At 34.7% G+C, this 25,565-nt stretch overlaps 7 non-coding genes across 7 annotated transcripts; all 7 read left to right on the forward strand.

Moving 5' to 3' along the window:
- Positions 1-2,256: 2,256 nt before the first annotated feature.
- Positions 2,257-2,330, forward strand: TRNAS-ACU (transfer RNA serine (anticodon ACU)). Its single transcript has one exon. It is a non-coding gene; the product is annotated as a tRNA-Ser (tRNA).
- A 1,097-nt stretch (positions 2,331-3,427) lies between these two features.
- TRNAS-ACU (transfer RNA serine (anticodon ACU)) lies at positions 3,428-3,501 on the forward strand. The gene has a single exon. It is a non-coding gene; the product is annotated as a tRNA-Ser (tRNA).
- A 5,668-nt stretch (positions 3,502-9,169) lies between these two features.
- On the forward strand, positions 9,170-9,243 carry TRNAS-ACU (transfer RNA serine (anticodon ACU)). The gene has a single exon. It is a non-coding gene; the product is annotated as a tRNA-Ser (tRNA).
- A 4,602-nt stretch (positions 9,244-13,845) lies between these two features.
- TRNAS-ACU (transfer RNA serine (anticodon ACU)) lies at positions 13,846-13,919 on the forward strand. The gene has a single exon. It is a non-coding gene; the product is annotated as a tRNA-Ser (tRNA).
- Positions 13,920-15,010: 1,091 nt separating this feature from the next.
- On the forward strand, positions 15,011-15,084 carry TRNAS-ACU (transfer RNA serine (anticodon ACU)). The gene has a single exon. It is a non-coding gene; the product is annotated as a tRNA-Ser (tRNA).
- Positions 15,085-23,193: 8,109 nt separating this feature from the next.
- Positions 23,194-23,267, forward strand: TRNAS-ACU (transfer RNA serine (anticodon ACU)). The gene has a single exon. It is a non-coding gene; the product is annotated as a tRNA-Ser (tRNA).
- A 1,095-nt stretch (positions 23,268-24,362) lies between these two features.
- TRNAS-ACU (transfer RNA serine (anticodon ACU)) lies at positions 24,363-24,436 on the forward strand. Its single transcript has one exon. It is a non-coding gene; the product is annotated as a tRNA-Ser (tRNA).
- The last annotated feature ends 1,129 nt before the right edge of the window (positions 24,437-25,565 follow it).

Below are 25,565 nucleotides of genomic sequence, written 5' to 3' on the forward strand. Positions count from 1 at the left end.
ACCTTGTGATCAGGTTTTGGTGATATTTAAGTAGACAAGTCAAAATTTCAAACCCCCTCTTATGGTGTAGGGTACCGGGCCTTCTCTGATGTAATCAGAGTTAGATTTGATTCAGTGATTTTATAAAAACAGCTAGGAAGCACAATTTAGCAGTGGGTTGCAGAGAAAAAGAAATATGCTGGCAAAAAAATCCAATTGAGTGATTAAACAGCTCTTCATTTTCTGGCTTTATTTTTATGCTAACAAATTTGTTCTCTGAAAAGTGTCCACAAAGCCAAGTCTCTGATTAACACCTTTGTAGGGATGGTTTTTCACCTATTACTAAATTAAACTTGCTTCATTGGAAAGGCAGCAAGATGCATCCTCATTTCAATGTCTACTGAAATAATACAGGTTGACACCAGGAAACATTAACGCCACTGCATCCTTGCTGCTTTCTCATGTAGAAGTCTGTTTAATGTGAAAACAAGGTGATATCTAATTAACACACAGGTTAGGAATTAAGAAAATCTTTATTTAAGGGTGAAGATGTTTCTCACAAAATCGTTGCCCCAATGCATCATTGAAATTCAAGCTGGAAAGATGATTTTAATATATCACTTGTACATTTTGTATTGCTCTTCTGGTGACAATGTAGTTTGTTTTTGTCAATTACCCTTTTAATAATAGGGTAAAGAAAATTAAGTGGATTTTTTAAAGAAAACTATACTGTCAATATACTATTAAAACAAATTAAAATGGTAAAAGTTATTGTACTTTAAGTAAAAATAAAAGAGCAAAAATATCAATCCCAGTTTTGATTACTTAAATTAAAAAAAAAATGCATATAGCAAAGGATAGTTTCAATCTGCCTACCTCTGGGTTATGGGCCCTGTATGCTTCCATTGCAGTACTCTGCTGTACATGTAAGTGCAAGAGATCCTGAAGCACTCACTCATCATGGGAAAGTACCAATGTGTTTCTTCATTGGTTGATGGAAGAAACATCTTACAAAAACTCTCCAGATTATTGACTTTTTAAAGTTTTTCTAGGAAACGTTCTAGATGTATGCTTATTAGACTTTGTCAGTATGTACTTTTTGCAAAGTGTCTCTGTGGCGCAATCGGTTAGTGTGTCCGGCTACTAACCAAAAGGTTGGTGGTTCAATCCCAACCAGGGACGTAATTGACATTGTTATCAGATTTTGGTGATCTTTAAGTAGACAAGTCAACATTTCAAACCCCCTGTTATGGTGTAGGGTACCTGGCCTTCTCTGATGTAATCAGAGTTAGATTTGATTCAGTGATTTTATAAAAACAGCTAGGAAGCACAATTTAGCAGTGGGTTGCAGAGAAAAAGAAATATGCTGGCAAAAAAAATCCAATTGAGTGATTAAACAGCTCTTCATTTTCTGGCTTTATTTTTATGCTAACAAATTTGTTCTTTGAAAAGTGTCCACAAAGCCAAGTCTCTGATTAACACCTTTGTAGGGATGGTTTTTCACCTATTACTAAATTAAACTTGCTTCATTGGAAAGGCAGCAAGATGCATCCTCATTTCAATGTCTACTGAAATAATACAGGTTGACACCAGGAAACATTAACGCCACTGCATCCTTGCTGCTTTCTCATGTAGAAGTCTGTTTAATGTGAAAACAAGGTGATATCTAATTAGCACACAGGTTAGGAATTAAGAAAATCTTTATTTAAGGGTGAAGATGTTTCTCACAAAATTGTTGCCCCAATGCATCATTGAAATTCAAGCTGGAAAGATGATTTTAATATATCACTTGTACATTTTGTATTGCTCTTCTGGTGACAATGTAGTTTGTTTTTGTCAATTACCCTTTTAATAATAGGGTAAAGAAAATTAAGTGGATTTTTTAAAGAAAACTATACTGTCAATATACTATTAAAACAAATTAAAATGGTAAAAGTTATTGTACTTTAAGTAAAAATAAAAGAGCAAAAATATCAATCCCAGTTTTGATTACTTAAATTAACAAAAAAAATGCATATAGCAAAGGATAGTTTCAATCTGCCTACCTCTGGGTTATGGGCCCAGCATGCTTCCATTGCAGTACTCTGCTGCACATGTAAGTGCAAGAGATCCTGAAGCACTCACTCATCATGGGAAAGTACCAATGTGTTTCTTCGTTGGTTGATGGAAGAAACATCTTACAAAAACTCTCCAGATTATTGACTTTTTAAAGTTTTTCTAGGAAACGTTCTAGATGTATGCTTATTAGCCTTTGTCAGTATGTACTTTTTGCAAAGTGTCTCTGTGGCGCAATCGGTTAGTGTGTCTGGCTACTAACCAAAAGGTTGGTGGTTCAATCCCACCCAGGGATGTAATTGACCTTGTTATCAGATTTTGGTGATCTTTAAGTAGACAAGTCAAAATTTCAAACCCCCTGTTATGGTGTAGGGTACCTGGCCTTCTCTGATGTAATCAGAGTTAGATTTGATTCATTGATTTTATAAAAACAGCTAGGAAGCACAATTTAGCAGTGGGTTGCAGAGAAAAAGAAATATGCTGGCAAAAAAAATCCAATTGAGTGATGAAACAGCTCTTCATTTTCTGGCTTTATTTTTATGCTAACAAATTTGTTCTCTGAAAAGTGTCCACAAAGCCAAGTCTCTGATTAACACCTTTGTAGGGATGGTTTTTCACCTATTACTAAATTAAACTTGCTTCATTGGAAAGGCAGCAAGATGCATCCTCATTTCAATGTCTACTGAAATAATACAGGTTGACACCAGGAAACATTAACGCCACTGCATCCTTGCTGCTTTCTCATGTAGAAGTCTGTTTAATGTGAAAACAAGGTGATATCTAATTAGCACACAGGTAAGGAATTAAGAAAATCTTTATTTAAGGGTGAAGATGTTTCTCACAAAATCGTTGCCCCAATGCATCATTGAAATTCAAGCTGGAAAGATGATTTTAATATATCACTTGTACATTTTGTATTGCTCTTCTGGTGACAATGTAGTTTGTTTTTGTCAATTACCCTTTTAATAATAGGGTAAAGAAAATTAAGTGGATTTTTTTAAGGAAAACTATACTGTCAATATACTATTAAAACAAATTAAAATGGTAAAAGTTATTGTACTTTAAGTAAAAATAAAAGAGCAAAAATATCAATCCCAGTTTTGATTACTTAAATTAACAAAAAAAAATGCATATAGCAAAGGATAGTTTCAATCTGCCTACCTCTGGGTTATGGGCCCAGCATGCTTCCATTGCAGTACTCTGCTGCACATGTAAGTGCAAGAGATCCTGAAGCACTCACTCATCATGGGAAAGTACCAATGTGTTTCTTCGTTGGTTGATGGAAGAAACATCTTACAAAAACTCTCCAGATTATTGACTTTTTAAAGTTTTTCTAGGAAACGTTCCAGATGTATGCTTATTAGCCTTTGTCAGTATGTACTTTTTCCAAAGTGTCTCTGTGGCGCAATCGGTTAGTGTGTCTGGCTACTAACCGAAAGGTTGGTGGTTCAATCCCACCCAGGGACGTAATTGACCTTGTTATCAGATTTTGGTGATCTTTAAGTAGACAAGTCAAAATTTCAAACCCCCCGTTATGGTGTAGGGTACCTGGCCTTCTCTGATGTAATCAGAGTTAGATTTGATTCAGTGATTTTATAAAAACAGATAGGAAGCACAATTTAGCAGTGGGTTGCAGAGAAAAAGAAATATGCTGGCAAAAAAAATCCAATTGAGTGATTAAACAGCTCTTCATTTTCTGGCTTTATTTTTATGCTAACAAATTTGTTCTCTGAAAAGTGTCCACAAAGCCAAGTCTCTGATTAACACCTTTGTAGGGATGGTTTTTCACCTATTACTAAATTAAACTTGCTTCATTGGAAAGGCAGCAAGATGCATCCTCATTTCTATTTCTACTGAAATAATACAGGTTGACACCAGGAAACATTAACGCCACTGCATCCTTGCTGCTTTCTCATGTAGAAGTCTGTTTAATGTGAAAACAAGGTGATATCTAATTAGCACACAGGTAAGGAATTAAGAAAATCTTTGCTCTTCTGGTGACAATGTAGTTTGTTTTTGTCAATTACCCTTTTAATAATAGGGTAAAGAAAATTAAGTGGATTTTTTAAAGAAAACTATACTGTCAATATACTATTAAAACAAATTAAAATGGTAAAAGTTATTGTACTTTAAGTAAAAATAAAAGAGCAAAAATATCAATCCCAGTTTTGATTACTTAAATTAACAAAAAAAATGCATATAGCAAAGGATAGTTTCAATCTGCCTACCTCTGGGTTATGGGCCCTGTATGCTTCCATTGCAGTACTCTGCTGCACATGTAAGTGCAAGAGATCCTGAAGCACTCACTCATCATGGGAAAGTACCAATGTGTTTCTTCATTGGTTGATGGAAGAAACATCTTACAAAAACTCTCCAGATTATTGACTTTTTAAAGTTTTTCTAGGAAACGTTCTAGATGTATGCTTATTAGCCTTTGTCAGAATGTATTTTTAGCGAAGTGTCTCTGTGGCGCAATCGGTTAGTGTATCCGGCTACTAACCAAAAGGTTGGTGGTTCAATCCCACCCAGGGACGTAATTGACCTTGTTATCAGATTTTGGTGATCTTTAAGTAGACAAGTCAAAATTTCAAACCCCCTGTTATGGTGTAGGGTACCTGGCCTTTTCTGATGTAATCAGAGTTAGATTTGATTCAGTGATTTAATAAAAACAGCTAGGAAGCACAATTTAGCAGTGGGTTGCAGAGAAAAAGAAATATGCTGGCAAAAAAAATCCAATTGAGTGATTAAACAGCTCTTCATTTTCTGGCTTTATTTTTATGCTAACAAATTTGTTCTTTGAAAAGTGTCCACAAAGCCAAGTCTCTGATTAACACCTTTGTAGGGATGGTTTTTCACCTATTGCTAAATTAAACTTGCTTCATTGGAAAGGCAGCAAGATGCATCCTCATTTCAATGTCTACTGAAATAATACAGGTTGACACCAGGAAACATTAACGCCACTGCATCCTTGCTGCTTTCTCATGTAGAAGTCTGTTTAATGTGAAAACAAGGTGATATCTAATTAGCACACAGGTAAGGAATTAAGAAAATCTTTATTTAAGGGTGAAGATGTTTCTCACAAAATCGTTGCCCCAATGCATCATTGAAATTCAAGCTGGAAAGATGATTTTAATATATCACTTGTACATTTTGTATTGCTCTTCTGGTGACAATGTAGTTTGTTTTTGTCAATTACCCTTTTAATAATAGGGTAAAGAAAATTAAGTGGATTTTTTAAAGAAAACTATACTGTCAATATACTATTAAAACAAATTAAAATGGTAAAAGTTATTGTACTTTAAGTAAAAATAAAAGAGCAAAAATATCAATCCCAGTTTTGATTACTTAAATTAACAAAAAAAATGCATATAGCAAAGGATAGTTTCAATCTGCCTACCTCTGGGTTATGGGCCCTGTATGCTTCCATTGCAGTACTCTGCTGCACATGTAAGTGCAAGAGATCCTGAAGCACTCACTCATCATGGGAAAGTACCAATGTGTTTCTTCGTTGGTTGATGGAAGAAACATCTTACAAAAACTCTCCAGATTATTGACTTTTTAAAGTTTTTCTAGGAAACGTTCTAGATGTATGCTTATTAGAATTTGTCAGTATGTACATTTTGCAAAGTGTCTCTGTGGCGCAATCGGTTAGTGTGTCCGGCTACTAACCAAAAGGTTGGTGGTTCAATCCCAACCAGGGACGTAATTGATCTTGTTATCAGATTTTGGTGATCTTTAAGTAGACAAGTCAAAATTTCAAACCCCCTGTTATGGTGTAGGGTACCTGGCCTTCTCTGATGTAATCAGAGTTAGATTTGATTCAGTGATTTTATAAAAACAGCTAGGAAGCACAATTTAGCAGTGGGTTGCAGAGAAAAAGAAATATGCTGGCAAAAAAAATCCAATTGAGTGATTAAACAGTTCTTCATTTTCTGGCTTTATTTTTATGCTAACAAATTTGTTCTTTGAAAAGTGTCCACAAAGCCAAGTCTCTGATTAACACCTTTGTAGGGATGGTTTTTCACCTATTACTAAATTAAACTTGCTTCATTGGAAAGGCAGCAAGATGCATCCTCATTTCAATGTCTACTGAAATAATACAGGTTGACACCAGGAAACATTAACGCCACTGTATCCTTGCTGCTTTCTCATGTGGAAGTCTGTTTAATGTGAAAACAAGGTGATATCTAATTAGCACACAGGTAAGGAATTAAGAAAATCTTTATTTAAGGGTGAAGATGTTTCTCACAAAATCGTTGCCCCAATGCATCATTGAAATTCAAGCTGGAAAGATGATTTTAATATATCACTTGTACATTTTGTATTGCTCTTCTGGTGACAATGTAGTTTGTTTTTGTCAATTACCATTTTAATAATAGGGTAAAGAAAATTAAGTGGATTTTTGAAAGAAAACAATACTGTCAATATACTATTAAAACAAATTAAAATGGTAAAAGTTATTGTACTTTAAGTAAAAATAAAAGAGCCAAAATATCAATCCCAGTTTTGGATTACTTTAATTAACAAAAAAAATGCATATGGCAGAGGATAGTTTTAATCTGCCTACCTCTGGGTTATGGGCCCAGCATGCTTCCATTGCAGTACTCTGCTGCACATGTAAGTGCAAGAGATCCTGAAGCACTCAGTCATCATGGGAAAGTACCAATGTGTTTCTTCGTTGGTTGATGGAAGAAACATCTTACAAAAACTCTCCAGATTATTGACTTTTTAAAGTTTTTCTAGGAAACGTTCTAGATGTATGCTTATTAGCCTTTGTCAGTATGTACTTTTTGCAAAGTGTCTCTGTGGCGCAATCGGTTAGTGTGTCCGGCTACTAATCAAAAGGTTGGTGGTTCAATCCCACCCAGGGACGTAATTGACCTTGTTATCAGATTTTGGTGATCTTTAAGTAGACAAGTCAAAATTTCAAACCCCCTGTTATGGTGTAGGGTACCTGGCCTTCTCTGATGTAATCAGAGTTAGATTTGATTCATTGATTTTATAAAAACAGCTAGCAAGCACAATTTAGCAGTGGGTTGCAGAGATAAAGAAATATGCTGGCAAAAAAAATCCAATTGAGTGATTAAACAGCTCTTCATTTTCTGGCTTTATTTTTATGCTAACAAATTTGTTCTCTGAAAAGTGTCCACAAAGCCAAGTCTCTGATTAACACCTTTGTAGGGATGATTTATTTACCTATTACTAAATTAAACTTGCTTCATTGGAAAGGCAGCAAGATGCATCCTCATTTCAATGTCTACTGAAATAATACAGGTTGACACCAGGAAACATTAACGCCACTGCATCCTTGCTGCTTTCTCATGTAGAAGTCTGTTTAATGTGAAAACAAGGTGATATCTAATTAGCACACAGGTAAGGAATTAAGAAAATCTTTATTTAAGGGTGAAGATGTTTCTCACAAAATCGTTGCCCCAATGCATCATTGAAATTCAAGCTGGAAAGATGATTTTAATATATCACTTGTACATTTTGTATTGCTCTTCTGGTGACAATGTAGTTTGTTTTTGTCAATTACCCTTTTAATAATAGGGTAGAAAATTAAGTGGATTTTTTAAAGAAAACTATACTGTCAATATACTATTAAAACAAATTAAAATGGTAAAAGTTATTGTACTTTAAGTAAAAATAAAAAAGCAAAAATATCAATCCCAGTTTTGATTACTAAAATTAACAAAAAAAAATGCATATAGCAGAGGATAGTTTCAATCTGCCTACCTCTGGGTTATGTGCCCAGCATGCTTCCATTGCTGTACTCTGCTGCACATGTAAGTGCAATAGATCCTGAAGCACGCACTCATCATGGGAAAGTACCAATGTGTTTCTTCGTTGGTTGATGGAAGAAACATCTTACAAAAACTCTCCAGATTATTGACTTTTTAAAGTTTTTCTAGGAAAAGTTTTAGATGAATGCTTATTAGCCTTTGTCAGTATGTACTTTTGCAAAGTGTCTCTGTGGTGCAATCAGTTAGTGTGTATGGCTATTAACCAAAAGGTTGGTGGTTCAATCCCACCCAGGGACGTAATTGACCTTGTTATCAGATTTTGGTGATCTTTAAGTAGACAAGTCAAAATTTCAAACCCCCTCTTATGGTGTAGGGTACCTGGCCTTCTCTTATGTAATCAGAGTTAGATTTGATTCAGTGATTTTATAAAAACAGCTAGGAAGCACAATTTAGCAGTGGGTTGCAGAGAAAAAGAAATATGCTGGCAAAAAAATCCAATTGAGTGATTAAACAGCTCTTCATTTTCTGGCTTTATTTTTATGCTAACAAATTTGTTCTCTGAAAAGTGTCCACAAAGCCAAGTCTCTGATTAACACCTTTGTAAGGATGGTTTTTCACCTATTACTAAATTAAACTTGCTTCATTGGAAAGGCAGCAAGATGCATCCTCATTTCAATGTCTACTGAAATAATACAGGTTGACACCAGGAAACATTAACGCCACTGCATCCTTGCTGCTTTCTCATGTGGAAGTCTGTTTAATGTGAAAACAAGGTGATATCTAATTAGCACACAGGTAAGGAATTAAGAAAATCTTTATTTAAGGGTGAAAATGTTTCTCACAAAATCGTTGCCCCAATGCATCATTGAAATAAAAGCTGGAAAGATGATTTTAATATATCACTTGTACATTTTGTATTGCTCTTCTGGTGACAATGTAGTTTGTTTTTGTCAATTACCCTTTTAATAATAGGGTAATGAAAATTAAGTGGATTTTTTAAAGAAAACTATACTGTCAATATACTATTAAAACAAATTATAATGGTAAAAGTTATTGTACTTTAAGTAAAAATAAAAGAACAAAAATATCAATCCCAGTTTTGATTACTTAAATTAACAAAAAAAATGCATATAGCAAAGGATAGTTTCAATCTGCCTACCTCTGGGTTATGGGCCCAGCATGCTTCCATTGCAGTACTTTGCTGCACATGTAAGTGCAAGAGATCCTGAAGCACTCAGTCATCATGGGAAAGTACCAATGTGTTTCTTCGTTGGTTGATGGAAGAAACATCTTACAAAAACTCTCCAGATTATTGACTTTTTAAAGTTTTTCTAGGAAACGTTCTAGATGTATGCTTATTAGCCTTTGTCAGTATGTACTTTTCGCAAAGTGTCTCTGTGGCGCAATCGGTTAGTGTGTCCGGCTACTAACCAAAAGGTTGGTGGTTCAATCCCACCCAGGGACGTAATTGACCTTGTTATCAGATTTTGGTGATCTTTAAGTAGACAAGTCAAAATTTCAAACCCCCTCTTATGGTGTAGGGTACCTGGCCTTCTCTTATGTAATCAGAGTTAGATTTGATTCAGTGATTTTATAAAAACAGCTAGGAAGCACAATTTAGCAGTGGGTTGCAGAGAAAAAGAAATATGCTGGCAAAAAAAATCAAATTGAGTGATTAAACAGCTCTTCATTTTCTGGCTTTATTTTTATGCTAACAAATTTGTTCTCTGAAAAGTGTCCACAAAGCCAAGTCTCTGATTAACACCTTTGTAGGGATGGTTTTTCACCTATTGCTAAATTAAACTTGCTTCATTGGAAAGGCAGCAAGATGCATCCTCATTTCAATGTCTACTGAAATAATACAGGTTGACACCAGGAAACATTAACGCCACTGCATTCTTGCTGCTTTCTCATGTAGAAGTCTGTTTAATGTGAAAACAAGGTGATATCTAATTAGCACACAGGTAAGGAATTAAGAAAATCTTTATTTAAGGGTGAAGATGTTTCTCACAAAATCGTTGCCCCAATGCATCATTGAAATTCAAGCTGGAAAGATGATTTTAATATATCACTTGTACATTTTGTATTGCTCTTCTGGTGACAATGTAGTTTGTTTTTGTCAATTACCCTTTTAATAATAGGGTAAAGAAAATTAAGTGGATTTTTTAAAGAAAACTATACTGTCAATATACTATTAAAACAAATTAAAATGGTAAAAGTTATTGTACTTTAAGTAAAAATAAAAGAGCAAAAATATCAATCCCAGTTTTGATTACTTAAATTAACAAAAAAAATGCATATAGCAAAGGATAGTTTCAATCTGCCTACCTCTGGGTTATGGGCCCAGCATGCTTCCATTGCAGTACTCTGCTGCACATGTAAGTGCAAGAGATCCTGAAGCACTCAGTCATCATGGGAAAGTACCAATGTGTTTCTTCTTTGGTTGATGGAAGAAACATCTTACAAAAACTCTCCAGATTATTGACTTTTTAAAGTTTTTCTAGGAAACGTTCTAGATGTATGCTTATTAGACTTTGTCAGAATGGACTTTTTTGCAAAGTGTCTCTGTGGCGCAATCGGTTAGTGTGTCCGGCTACTAACCAAAAGGTTGGTGGTTCAATCCCAACCAGGGACGTAATTGACCTTGTTATCAGATTTTGGTGATCTTTAAGTAGACAAGTCAAAATTTCAAACCCCCTGTTATGGTGTAGGGTACCTGGCCTTCTCTGATGTAATCAAAGTTAGATTTGATTCAGTGATTTTATAAAAACAGCTAGGAAGCACAATTTAGCAGTGGGTTGCAGAGAAAAAGAAATATGCTGGCAAAGAAAATCCAATTGAGTGATTAAACAGCTCTTCATTTTCTGGCTTTATTTTTATGCTAACAAATTTGTTCTTTGAAAAGTGTCCACAAAGCCAAGTCTCTGATTAACACCTTTGTAGGGATGGTTTTTCACCTATTACTAAATTAAACTTGCTTCATTGGAAAGGCAGCAAGATGCATCCTCATTTCAATGTCTACTGAAATAATACAGGTTGACACCAGGAAACATTAACGCCACTGTATCCTTGCTGCTTTCTCATGTGGAAGTCTGTTTAATGTGAAAACAAGGTGATATCTAATTAGCACACAGGTAAGGAATTAAGAAAATCTTTATTTAAGGGTGAAGATGTTTCTCACAAAATCGTTGCCCCAATGCATCATTGAAATTCAAGCTGGAAAGATGATTTTAATATATCACTTGTACATTTTGTATTGCTCTTCTGGTGACAATGTAGTTTGTTTTTGTCAATTACCATTTTAATAATAGGGTAAAGAAAATTAAGTGGATTTTTAAAAGAAAACAATACTGTCAATATACTATTAAAACAAATTAAAATGGTAAAAGTTATTGTACTTTAAGTAAAAATAAAAGAGCCAAAATATCAATCCCAGTTTTGGATTACTTTAATTAACAAAAAAAAATGCATATAGCAGAGGATAGTTTCAATCTGCCTACCGCTGGGTTATGGGCCCAGCATGCTTCCATTGCTGTACTCTGCTGCACATGTAAGTTCAAGAGATCCTGAAGCACTCACTCATCATGGGAAAGTACCAATGTGTTTCTTCGTTGGTTGATGGAAGAAACATCTTACAAAAACTCTCCAGATTATTGACTTTTTAAAGTTTTTCTAGGAAACGTTTTAGATGAATGCTTATTAGCCTTTGTCAGTATGGACTTTTGCAAAGTGTCTCTGTGGCGCAATCAGTTAGTGTGCACGGCTATTAACCAAAAGGTTGGTGGTTCAATCCCACCCAGGGACGTAATTGACCTTGTTATCAGATTTTGGTGATCTTTAAGTAGACAAGTCAAAATTTCAAATCCCCCTGTTCTGGTGTAGGGTACCTGGCCTTCTCTGATGTAATCAGAGTTAGATTTGATTCAGTGATTTTATAAAAACAGCTAGGAAGCACAATTTAGCAGTGGGTTGCAGAGAAAAATAAATATGCTGGCAAAAAAAAATCCAATTGAGTGATTAAACAGCTCTTAATTTTCTGGCTTTATTTTTATGCTAACAAATTTGTTCTCTGAAAAGTGTCCACAAAGCCAAGTCTCTGATTAACACCTTTGTAAGGATGGTTTTTAACCTATTACTAAATTAAACTTGCTTCATTGGAAAGGCAGCAAGATGCATCCTCATTTCAATGTCTACTGAAATAATACAGGTTGACACCAGGAAACATTAACGCCACTGCATCCTTGCTGATTTCTCATGTGGAAGTCTGTTTAATGTGAAAACAAGGTGATATCTAATTAGCACACAGGTAAGGAATTAAGAAAATCTTTATTTAAGGGTGAAAATGTTTCTCACAAAATCGTTGCCCCAATGCATCATTGAAATTCAAGCTGGAAATATGATTTTAATATATCACTTGTACATTTTGTATTGCTCTTCTGGTGACAATGTAGTTTGTTTTTGTCAATTACCATTTTAATAATAGGGTAAAGAAAATTAAGTGGATTTTTGAAAGAAAACAATACTGTCAATATACTATTAAAACAAATTAAAATGGTAAAAGTTATTGTACTGTAAGTAAAAATAAAAGAGCCAACATATCAATCCCAGTTTTGGAATACTTTAATTAACAAAAACAAATGCATATAGCAGAGGATAGTTTCAATCTGCCTACCTCTGGGTTATGTGCTCAGCATGCTTCCATTGCTGTACTCTGCTGCACATGTAAGTGCAATAGATCCTGAAGCACTCACTCATCATGGGAAAGTACCAATGTGTTTCTTCGTTGGTTGATGGAAGAAACATCTTACAAAAACTCTCCAGATTATTGACTTTTTAAAGTTTTTCTAGGAAACGTTTTAGATGAATGCTTATTAGCCTTTGTCAGTATGTACTTTTGCAAAGTGTCTCTGTGGCGCAATCAGTTAGTGTGTATGGCTATTAACCAAAAGGTTGGTGGTTCAATCCCACCCAGGGACGTAATTGACCTTGTTATCAGATTTTGGTGATCTTTAAGTAGACAAGTCAAAATTTCAAACCCCCTCTTATGGTGTAGGGTACCTGGCCTTCTCTGATGTAATTAGATTTGATTCAGTGATTTTATAAAAACAGCTAGGAAGCACAATTTAGCAGTGGGTTGCAGAGAAAAAGAAATATGCTGGCAAAAAAATCCAATTGAGTGATTAAACAGCTCTTCATTTTCTGGCTTTATTTTTATACTAACAAATTTGTTCTCTGAAAAGTGTCCACAAAGCCAAGTCTCTGATTAACACCTTTGTAAGGATGGTTTTTCACCTATTACTAAATTAAACTTGCTTCATTGGAAAGGCAGCAAGATGCATCCTCATTTCAATGTCTACTGAAATAATACAGGTTGACACCAGGAAACATTAACGCCACTGCATCCTTGCTGCTTTCTCATGTAAAAGTCTGTTTAATGTGAAAACAAGGTGATATCTAATTAGCACACAGGTAAGGAATTAAGAAAATCTTTATTTAAGGGTGAAAATGTTTCTCACAAAATCGTTGCCCCAATGCATCATTGAAATTCAAGCTGGAAAGATGATTTTAATATATCACTTGTACATTTTGTATTGCTCTTCTGCTGACAATGTAGTTTGTTTTTGTCAATTACCATTTTAATAATAGGGTAAAGAAAATTAAGTGGATTTTTAAAAGAAAACAATACTTTCAATATACTATTAAAACAAATTAAAATGGTAAAAGTTATTGTACTTTAATGAAAAATAAAAGAGCAAAAATATCAATCCCAGTTTTGGATTACTTTAATTAACAAAAAAAATGCATATAGCAGAGGATAGTTTTAATCTGCCTACCTCTGGGTTATGGGCCCAGCATGCTTCCATTGCAGTACTCTGCTGCACATGTAAGTGCAAGAGATCCTGAAGCACTCACTCATCATGGGAAAGTACCAATGTGTTTCTTCGTTGGTGGATGGAAGAAACATCTTACAAAAACTCTCCAGATTATTGACTTTTTAAAGTTTTTTCTAGGAAACATTTTAGATGAATGCTTATTAGTCTTTGTCAGTATGTACTTTTTGCAAAGTGTCTCTGTGGCGCAATCGGTTAGTGTGTCCGGCTACTAACCAAAAGGTTGGTGGTTCAATCCCACCCAGGGACGTAATTGACCTTGTTATCAGATTTTGGTGATCTTTAAGTAGACAAGTCAAAATTTCAAATCCCCTCTTATGGTGTAGGGTACCTGGCCTTCTCTGATGTAATCAGAGTTAGATTTGATTCAGTGATTTTATAAAAACAGCTAGGAAGCACAATTTAGCAGTGGGTTGCAGAGAAAAAGAAATATGCTGGCAAAAAAATCCAATTATGTGATTAAACAGCTCTTCATTTTCTGGCTTTATTTTTATGCTAACAAATTTGTTCTCTGAAAAGTGTCCACAAAGCCAAGTCTCTGATGAACACCTTTGTAAGGATGGTTTTTCACCTATTACTAAATTAAACTTGCTTCATTGGAAAGGCAGCAAGATGCATCCTCATTTCAATGTCTACTGAAATAATACAGGTTGACACCAGGAAACATTAACGCCAATGCATCCTTGCTGCTTTCTCATGTGGAAGTCTGTTTAATGTGAAAACAAGGTGATATCTAATTAGCACACAGGTAAGGAATTAAGAAAATCTTTATTTAAGGGTGAAGATGTTTCTCACAAAATCGTTGCCCCAATGCATCATTGAAATTCAAGCTGAATAGATGATTTTAATATATCACTTGTACATTTTGTATTGCTCTTCTGGTGACAATGTAGTTTGTTTTTGTCAATTACCATTTTAATAATAGGGTAAAGAAAATTAAGTGGATTTTTGAAAGAAAACAATACTGTCAATATACTATTAAAACAAATTAAAATGGTAAAAGTTATTGTACTTTAAGTAAACATAAAATAGCTAACATATCAATCCCAGTTTTGGATTACTTTAACAAAAAAAATGCATATAGCAGAGGATAGTTTCAATCTGCCTACCTCTGGGTAATGGGCCCAGCATGCTTCCATTGCAGTACTCTGCTGCACATGTAAGTGCAAGAGATCCTGAAGCACTCACTCATCATGGGAAAGTACCAATGTGTTTCTTCGTTGGTTGATTTAAGAAAATTCTTACAAAAACTCTACAGATTATTGACTTTTTAAAGTTTTTCTAGGAAACGTTCTAGATGAATGCTTATTAGCCTTTGTCAGTATGTACTTTTTGCAAATTGTCTCTGTGGCGCAATCGGTTAGTGTGTCTGGCTACTAACCAAAATGTTGGTGGTTCAATCCCACCCAGGGACATAATTGACCTTGTGATCAGGTTTTGGTGATATTTAAGTAGACAAGTCAAAATTTCAAACCCCCTCTTATGGTGTAGGGAACCTGGCCTTCTCTGATGTAATCAGAGTTAGATTTGATTCAGTAATTTTATAAAAAACAGCTAGGAAGCACAATTTAGCAATGGGTTGCAGAGAAAAAAAATATGCTGGCAGAAAAATCCAATTGAGTGATTAAACAGCTCTTCATTTTCTGCCTTTATTTTTATGCTAACAAATTTGTTCTCTAAAAAGTGTCCACAAAGCCAAGTCTCTGATTAACACCTTTGTAGGGATGGTTTTTCACCTATAACTAAATTAAACTTGCTTCATTGGAAAGGCAGCAAGATGCATCCTCATTTCAATGTCTACTGAAATAATACAGGTTGACACCAGAAAACATTAACGCCACTGCATCCTTGCTGCTTTCTCATGTAGAAGTCTGTTTAATGTGAAAACAAGGTGATATCTAATTAGCACACAGGTAAGGAATTAAGAAAATCTTATTTAAGGGTGAAGATGTTTCTCACAAAATCGTTGCCCCAATGCATCATTGAAATTCAAGCTGGAAAGATCACTTGTACATTTTGTATTGCTCTTCTGGTGACAATGTAGTTTGTTTTTGTCAATTACCCTTTTAATAATAGGGTAAAGAAAATTAAGTGGATTTTTTAAAGAAAACTATATTGTCAATATACTATTAAAACAAATTAAAATGGTAAAAGTTATTGTACTTTAAGTAAAAATAAAAGAGCAAAAATATCAATCCCAGTTTTGATTACTTAAATTAACAAAAAAAAATGCATATAGCAAAGGATAGTTTCAATCTGCCTACCTCTGGGTTATGGGCCCAGCATGCTTCCATTGCAGTACTCTGCTGCACATGTAAGTGCAAGAGATCCTGAAGCACTCACTCATCATGGGAAAGTACCAATGTGTTTCTTCGTTGGTTGATGGAAGAAACATCTTACAAAAACTCTCCAGATTATTGACTTTTTAAAGTTTTTCTAGGAAACGTTCTAGATGTATGCTTATTAGCCTTTGTCAGTATGTACTTTTTTGCAAAGTGTCTCTGTGGCGCAATCGGTTAGTGTGTCCGGTTACTAACCAAAAGGTTGGTGGTTCAATCCCACCCAGGGACGTAATTGACCTTGTTATCAGATTTTGGTGATCTTTAAGTAGACAAGTCAAAATTTCAAACCCCCTGTTATGGTGTAGGGTACCTGGCCTTCTCTGATGTAATCAGAGTTAGATTTGATTCATTGATTTTATAAAAACAGCTAGGAAGCACAATTTAGCAGTGGGTTGCAGAGAAAAAGAAATATGCTGGCAAAAAAAATCCAATTGAGTGATTAAACAGCTCTTCATTTTCTGGCTTTATTTTTATGCTAACAAATTTGTTCTCTGAAAAGTGTCCACAAAGCCAAGTCTCTGATTAACACCTTTGTAGGGATGGTTTTTCACCTATTACTAAATTAAACTTGCTTCATTGGAAAGGCAGCAAGATGCATCCTCATTTCAATGTCTACTGAAATAATACAGGTTGACACCAGGAAACATTAACGCCACTGCATCCTTGCTGCTTTCTCATGTAGAAGTCTGTTTAATGTGAAAACAAGGTGATATCTAATTAGCACACAGGTAAGGAATTAAGAAAATCTTTATTTAAGGGTGAAAATGTTTCTCACAAAATCGTTGCCCCCAATGCATCATTGAAATTCAAGCTGGAAAGATGATTTTAATATATCACTTGTACATTTTGTATTGCTCTTCTGGTGACAATGTAGTTTGTTTTTGTCAATTACCATTTTAATAATAGGGTAAAGAAAATTAAGTGGATTTTTAAAAGAAAACAATACTTTCAATATACTATTAAAACAAATTAAAATGGTAAAAGTTATTGTACTTTAAGTAAAAATAAAAGAGCAAAAATATCAATCCCAGTTTTGATTACTTAAATTAACAAAAAAAAATGCATATAGCAAAGGATAGTTTCAATCTGCCTACCTCTGGGTTATGGGCCCAGCATGCTTCCATTGCAGTACTCTGCTGCACATGTAAGTGCAAGAGATCCTGAAGCACTCAGTCATCATGGGAAAGTACCAATGTGTTTCTTCTTTGGTTGATGGAAGAAACATCTTACAAAAACTCTCCAGATTATTGACTTTTTAAAGTTTTTCTAGGAAACGTTCTAGATGTATGCTTATTAGCCTTTGTCAGTATGTACTTTTTGTGAAGTATCTCTGTGGCGCAATCGGTTAGTGTGTCCGGCTACTAGCTAAAAGGTTGGTGGTTCAATCCCACCCAGGGACGTAATTGACCTTGTTATCAGATTTTGGTGATCTTTAAGTAGACAAGTCAAAATTTCAAACCTCTTGTTATGGTGTAGGGTACCTGGCCTTTTCTGATGTAATCAGTTAGATTTGATTCAGTGATTTAATAAAAACAGCTAGGAAGCACAATTTAGCAGTGGGTTGCAGAGAAAAAGAAATATGCTGGCAAAAAAAATCCAATTGAGTGATTAAACAGCTCTTCATTTTCTGGCTTTATTTTTATGCTAACAAATTTGTTCTCTGAAAAGTGTCCACAAAGCCAAGTCTCTGATTAACACCTTTGTAGGGATGGTTTTTCACCTATTACTAAATTAAACTTGCTTCATTGGAAAGGCAGCAAGATGCATCCTCATTTCAATGTCTACTGAAATAATACAGGTTGACACCAGGAAACATTAACGCCACTGCATCCTTGCTGCTTTCTCATGTAGAAGTCTGTTTAATGTGAAAACAAGGTGATATCTAATTAGCACACAGGTAAGGAATTAAGAAAATCTTTATTTAAGGGTGAAAATGTTTCTCACAAAATCGTTGCCCCAATGCATCATTGAAATTCAAGCTGGAAAGATGATTTTAATATATCACTTGTACATTTTGTATTGCTCTTCTGGTGACAATGTAGTTTGTTTTTGTCAATTACCCTTTTAATAATAGGGTAAAGAAAATTAAGTGGATTTTTTAAAGAAAACTATACTGTCAATATACTATTAAAACAAATTAAAATGGTAAAAGTTATTGTACTTTAAGTAAAAATAAAAGAGCAAAAATATCAATCCCAGTTTTGATTAATTAAATGAACAAAAAAAAATGCATATAGCAAAGGATAGTTTCAATCTGCCTACCTCTGGGTTATGGGCCCAGCATGCTTCCATTGCAGTACTCTGCAGCACATGTAAGTGCAAGAGATCCTGAAGCACTCACTCATCATGGGAAAGTACCAATGTGTTTCTTCATTGGTTGATGGAAGAAACATCTTACAAAAACTCTCCAGATTATTGACTTTTTAAAGTTTTTCTAGGAAACGTTCTAGATGTATGCTTATTAGACTTTGTCAGAATGGACTTTTTTGCAAAGTGTCTCTGTGGCGCAATCGGTTAGTGTGTCCGGCTACTAACCAAAAGGTTGGTGGTTCAATCCCAACCAGGGACGTAATTGACCTTGTTATCAGATTTTGGTGATCTTTAAGTAGACAAGTCAAAATTTCAAACCCCCTGTTATGGTGTAGGGTACCTGGCCTTCTCTGATGTAATCAAAGTTAGATTTGATTCAGTGATTTTATAAAAACAGCTAGGAAGCACAATTTAGCAGTGGGTTGCAGAGAAAAAGAAATATGCTGGCAAAGAAAATCCAATTGAGTGATTAAACAGCTCTTCATTTTCTGGCTTTATTTTTATGCTAACAAATTTGTTCTTTGAAAAGTGTCCACAAAGCCAAGTCTCTGATTAACACCTTTGTAGGGATGGTTTTTCACCTATTACTAAATTAAACTTGCTTCATTGGAAAGGCAGCAAGATGCATCCTCATTTCAATGTCTACTGAAATAATACAGGTTGACACCAGGAAACATTAACGCCACTGTATCCTTGCTGCTTTCTCATGTGGAAGTCTGTTTAATGTGAAAACAAGGTGATATCTAATTAGCACACAGGTAAGGAATTAAGAAAATCTTTATTTAAGGGTGAAGATGTTTCTCACAAAATCGTTGCCCCAATGCATCATTGAAATTCAAGCTGGAAAGATGATTTTAATATATCACTTGTACATTTTGTATTGCTCTTCTGGTGACAATGTAGTTTGTTTTTGTCAATTACCATTTTAATAATTTGGTAAAGAAACTTTAAATGGATTAAGTGGATTTTTAAAAGAAAACAATACTGTCAATATACTATTAAAACATATTAAAATGGTAAAAGTTATTGTACTTTAAGTAAAAATAAAAGAGCCAAAATATCAATCCCAGTTTTGGATTACTTTAATTAACAAAAAAAAAATGCATATAGCAGAGGATAGTTTCAATCTGCCTACCGCTGGGTTATGGGCCCAGCATGCTTCCATTGCTGTACTCTGCTGCACATGTAAGTGCAAGAGATCCTGAAGCACTCACTCATCATGGGAAAGTACCAATGTGTTTCTTCGTTGGTTGATGGAAGAAACATCTTACAAAAACTCTCCAGATTATTGACTTTTTAAAGTTTTTCTAGGAAACGTTCTAGATGTATGCTTATTAGCCTTTGTCAGTATGTACTTTTTTGCAAAGTGTCTCTGTGGCGCAATCGGTTAGTGTGTCCGGTTACTAACCAAAAGGTTGGTGGTTCAATCCCACCCAGGGACGTAATTGACCTTGTTATCAGATGTTGGTGATCTTTAAGTAGACAAGTCAAAATTTCAAACCCCCTGTTATGGTGTAGGGTACCTGGCCTTCTCTGATGTAATCAGAGTTAGATTTGATTCATTGATTTTATAAAAACAGCTAGGAAGCACAATTTAGCAGTGGGTTGCAGAGAAAAAGAAATATGCTGGCAAAAAAAATCCAATTGAGTGATTAAACAGCTCTTCATTTTCTGGCTTTATTTTTATGCTAACAAATTTGTTCTCTGAAAAGTGTCCACAAAGCCAAGTCTCTGATTAACACCTTTGTAGGGATGGTTTTTCACCTATTACTAAATTAAACTTGCTTCATTGGAAAGGCAGCAAGATGCATCCTCATTTCAATGTCTACTGAAATAATACAGGTTGACACCAGGAAACATTAACGCCACTGCATCCTTGCTGCTTTCTCATGTAGAAGTCTGTTTAATGTGAAAACAAGGTGATATCTAATTAGCACACAGGTAAGGAATTAAGAAAATCTTTATTTAAGGGTGAAAATGTTTCTCACAAAATCGTTGCCCCAATGCATCATTGAAATTCAAGCTGGAAATATGATTTTAATATATCACTTGTACATTTTGTATTGCTCTTCTGGTGACAATGTAGTTTGTTTTTGTCAATTACCATTTTAATAATAGGGTAAAGAAAATTAAGTGGATTTTTGAAAGAAAACAATACTGTCAATATACTATTAAAACAAATTAAAATGGTAAAAGTTATTGTACTGTAAGTAAAAATAAAAGAGCCAACATATCAATCCCAGTTTTGGAATACTTTAATTAACAAAAACAAATGCATATAGCAGAGGATAGTTTCAATCTGCCTACCTCTGGGTTATGTGCTCAGCATGCTTCCATTGCTGTACTCTGCTGCACATGTAAGTGCAATAGATCCTGAAGCACTCACTCATCATGGGAAAGTACCAATGTGTTTCTTCGTTGGTTGATGGAAGAAACATCTTACAAAAACTCTCCAGATTATTGACTTTTTAAAGTTTTTCTAGGAAACGTTTTAGATGAATGCTTATTAGCCTTTGTCAGTATGTACTTTTGCAAAGTGTCTCTGTGGCGCAATCAGTTAGTGTGTATGGCTATTAACCAAAAGGTTGGTGGTTCAATCCCACCCAGGGACGTATTTGACCTTGTTATCAGATTTTGGTGATCTTTAAGTAGACAAGTCAAAATTTCAAACCCCCTCTTATGGTGTAGGGTACCTGGCCTTCTCTGATGTAATTAGATTTGATTCAGTGATTTTATAAAAACAGCTAGGAAGCACAATTTAGCAGTGGGTTGCAGAGAAAAAGAAATATGCTGGCAAAAAAATCCAATTGAGTGATTAAACAGCTCTTCATTTTCTGGCTTTATTTTTATGCTAACAAATTTGTTCTCTGAAAAGTGTCCACAAAGCCAAGTCTCTGATTAACACCTTTGTAAGGATGGTTTTTCACCTATTACTAAATTAAACTTGCTTCATTGGAAAGGCAGCAAGATGCATCCTCATTTCAATGTCTACTGAAATAATACAGGTTGACACCAGGAAACATTAACGCCACTGCATCCTTGCTGCTTTCTCATGTAAAAGTCTGTTTAATGTGAAAACAAGGTGATATCTAATTAGCACACAGGTAAGGAATTAAGAAAATCTTTATTAAAGGGTGAAAATGTTTCTCACAAAATCGTTGCCCCAATGCATCATTGAAATTCAAGCTGGAAAGATGATTTTAATATATCACTTGTACATTTTGTATTGCTCTTCTGCTGACAATGTAGTTGGTTTTTGTCAATTACCATTTTAATAATAGGGTAAAGAAAATTAAGTGGATTTTTTAAAAGAAAACAATACTTTCAATATACTATTAAAACAAATTAAAATGGTAAAAGTTATTGTACTTTAATGAAAAATAAAAGAGCAAAAATATCAATCCCAGTTTTGGATTACTTTAATTAACAAAAAAAATGCATATAGCAGAGGATAGTTTTAATCTGCCTACCTCTGGGTTATGGGCCCAGCATGCTTCCATTGCAGTACTCTGCTGCACATGTAAGTGCAAGAGATCCTGAAGCACTCACTCATCATGGGAAAGTACCAATGTGTTTCTTCGTTGGTGGATGGAAGAAACATCTTACAAAAACTCTCCAGATTATTGACTTTTTAAAGTTTTTCTAGGAAAAATTTTAGATGAATGCTTATTAGTCTTTGTCAGTATGTACTTTTTGCAAAGTGTCTCTGTGGCGCAATCGGTTGGTGTGTCCGGCTACTAACCAAAAGGTTGGTGGTTCAATCCCACCCAGGGACGTAATTGACCTTGTTATCAGATTTTGGTGATCTTTAAGTAGACAAGTCAAAATTTCAAATCCCCTCTTATGGTGTAGGGTACCTGGCCTTCTCTGATGTAATCAGAGTTAGATTTGATTCAGTGTTTTTATAAAAACAGCTAGGAAGCACAATTTAGCAGTGGGTTGCAGAGAAAAAGAAATATGCTGGCAAAAAAATCCAATTATGTGATTAAACAGCTCTTCATTTTCTGGCTTTATTTTTATGCTAACAAATTTGTTCTCTGAAAAGTGTCCACAAAGCCAAGTCTCTGATGAACACCTTTGTAAGGATGGTTTTTCACCTATTACTAAATTAAACTTGCTTCATTGGAAAGGCAGCAAGATGCATCCTCATTTCAATGTCTACTGAAATAATACAGGTTGACACCAGGAAACATTAACGCCACTGCATCCTTGCTGCTTTCTCATGTAAAAGTCTGTTTAATGTGAAAACAAGGTGATATCTAATTAGCACACAGGTAAGGAATTAAGAAAATCTTTATTTAAGGGTGAAAATGTTTCTCACAAAATCGTTGCCCCAATGCATCATTGAAATTCAAGCTGGAAAGATGATTTTAATATATCACTTGTACATTTTGTATTGCTCTTCTGCTGACAATGTAGTTTGTTTTTGTCAATTACCATTTTAATAATAGGGTAAAGAAAATTAAGTGGATTTTTTAAAAGAAAACAATACTTTCAATATACTATTAAAACAAATTAAAATGGTAAAAGTTATTGTACTTTAATGAAAAATAAAAGAGCAAAAATATCAATCCCAGTTTTGGATTACTTTAATTAACAAAAAAAATGCATATAGCAGAGGATAGTTTTAATCTGCCTACCTCTGGGTTATGGGCCCAGCATGCTTCCATTGCAGTACTCTGCTGCACATGTAAGTGCAAGAGATCCTGAAGCACTCACTCATCATGGGAAAGTACCAATGTGTTTCTTCGTTGGTGGATGGAAGAAACATCTTACAAAAACTCTCCAGATTATTGACTTTTTAAAGTTTTTCTAGGAAACATTTTAGATGAATGCTTATTAGTCTTTGTCAGTATGTACTTTTTGCAAAGTGTCTCTGTGGCGCAATCGGTTAGTGTGTCCGGCTACTAACCAAAAGGTTGGTGGTTCAATCCCACCCAGGGACGTAATTGACCTTGTTATCAGATTTTGGTGATCTTTAAGTAGACAAGTCAAAATTTCAAATCCCCTCTTATGGTGTAGGGTACCTGGCCTTCTCTGATGTAATCAGAGTTAGATTTGATTCAGTGTTTTTATAAAAACAGCTAGGAAGCACAATTTAGCAGTGGGTTGCAGAGAAAAAGAAATATGCTGGCAAAAAAATCCAATTATGTGATTAAACAGCTCTTCATTTTCTGGCTTTATTTTTATGCTAACAAATTTGTTCTCTGAAAAGTGTCCACAAAGCCAAGTCTCTGATGAACACCTTTGTAAGGATGGTTTTTCACCTATTACTAAATTAAACTTGCTTCATTGGAAAGGCAGCAAGATGCATCCTCATTTCAATGTCTACTGAAATAATACAGGTTGACACCAGGAAACATTAACGCCAATGCATCCTTGCTGCTTTCTCATGTGGAAGTCTGTTTAATGTGAAAACAAGGTGATATCTAATTAGCACACAGGTAAGGAATTAAGAAAATCTTTATTTAAGGGTGAAGATGTTTCTCACAAAATCGTTGCCCCAATGCATCATTGAAATTCAAGCTGGAAAGATGATTTTAATATATCACTTGTACATTTTGTATTGCTCTTCTGGTGACAATGTAGTTTGTTTTTGTCAATTACCATTTTAATAATAGGGTAAAGAAAATTAGGTGGATTTTTGAAAGAAAACAATACTGTCAATATACTATTAAAACAAATTAAAATGGTAAAAGTTATTGTACTTTAAGTAAACATAAAATAGCTAACATATCAATCCCAGTTTTGGATTACTTTAATTAACAAAAAAAATGCATATAGCAGAGGATAGTTTCAATCTGCCTACCTCTGGGTAATGGGCCCAGCATGCTTCCATTGCAGTACTCTGCTGCACATGTAAGTGCAAGAGATCCTGAAGCACTCACTCATCATGGGAAAGTACCAATGTGTTTCTTCGTTGGTTGATTTAAGAAAATTCTTACAAAAACTCTACAGATTATTGACTTTTTAAAGTTTTTCTAGGAAACGTTCTAGATGAATGCTTATTAGCCTTTGTCAGTATGTACTTTTTGCAAATTGTCTCTGTGGCGCAATCGGTTAGTGTGTCTGGCTACTAACCAAAATGTTGGTGGTTCAATCCCACCCAGGGACATAATTGACCTTGTGATCAGGTTTTGGTGATATTTAAGTAGACAAGTCAAAATTTCAAACCCCCTCTTATGGTGTAGGGTACCTGGCCTTCTCTGATGTAATCAGAGTTAGATTTGATTCAGTGATTTTATAAAAAACAGCTAGGAAGCACAATTTAGCAATGGGTTGCAGAGAAAAAAATATGCTGGCAGAAAAATCCAATTGAGTGATTAAACAGCTCTTCATTTTCTGCCTTTATTTTTATGCTAACAAATTTGTTCTCTAAAAAGTGTCCACAAAGCCAAGTCTCTGATTAACACCTTTGTAGGGATGGTTTTTCACCTATAACTAAATTAAACTTGCTTCATTGGAAAGGCAGCAAGATGCATCCTCATTTCAATGTCTACTGAAATAATACAGGTTGACACCAGAAAACATTAACGCCACTGCATCCTTGCTGCTTTCTCATGTAGAAGTCTGTTTAATGTGAAAACAAGGTGATATCTAATTAGCACACAGGTAAGGAATTAAGAAAATCTTTATTTAAGGGTGAAGATGTTTCTCACAAAATCGTTGCCCCAATGCATCATTGAAATTCAAGCTGGAAAGATCACTTGTACATTTTGTATTGCTCTTCTGGTGACAATGTAGTTTGTTTTTGTCAATTACCCTTTTAATAATAGGGTAAAGAAAATTAAGTGGATTTTTTAAAGAAAACTATATTGTCAATATACTATTAAAACAAATTAAAATGGTAAAAGTTATTGTACTTTAAGTAAAAATAAAAGAGCAAAAATATCAATCCCAGTTTTGATTACTTAAATTAACAAAAAAAAATGCATATAGCAAAGGATAGTTTCAATCTGCCTACCTCTGGGTTATGGGCCCAGCATGCTTCCATTGCAGTACTCTGCTGCACATGTAAGTGCAAGAGATCCTGAAGCACTCACTCATCATGGGAAAGTACCAATGTGTTTCTTCGTTGGTTGATGGAAGAAACATCTTACAAAAACTCTCCAGATTATTGACTTTTTAAAGTTTTTCTAGGAAACGTTCTAGATGTATGCTTATTAGCCTTTGTCAGTATGTACTTTTTTTGCAAAGTGTCTCTGTGGCGCAATCGGTTAGTGTGTCCGGTTACTAACCAAAAG

This window comes from Pseudophryne corroboree, assembly GCF_028390025.1.
Source record: "Pseudophryne corroboree isolate aPseCor3 chromosome 7 unlocalized genomic scaffold, aPseCor3.hap2 SUPER_7_unloc_2, whole genome shotgun sequence".
In the NCBI taxonomy this organism is placed as follows: domain Eukaryota; kingdom Metazoa; phylum Chordata; class Amphibia; order Anura; family Myobatrachidae; genus Pseudophryne; species Pseudophryne corroboree.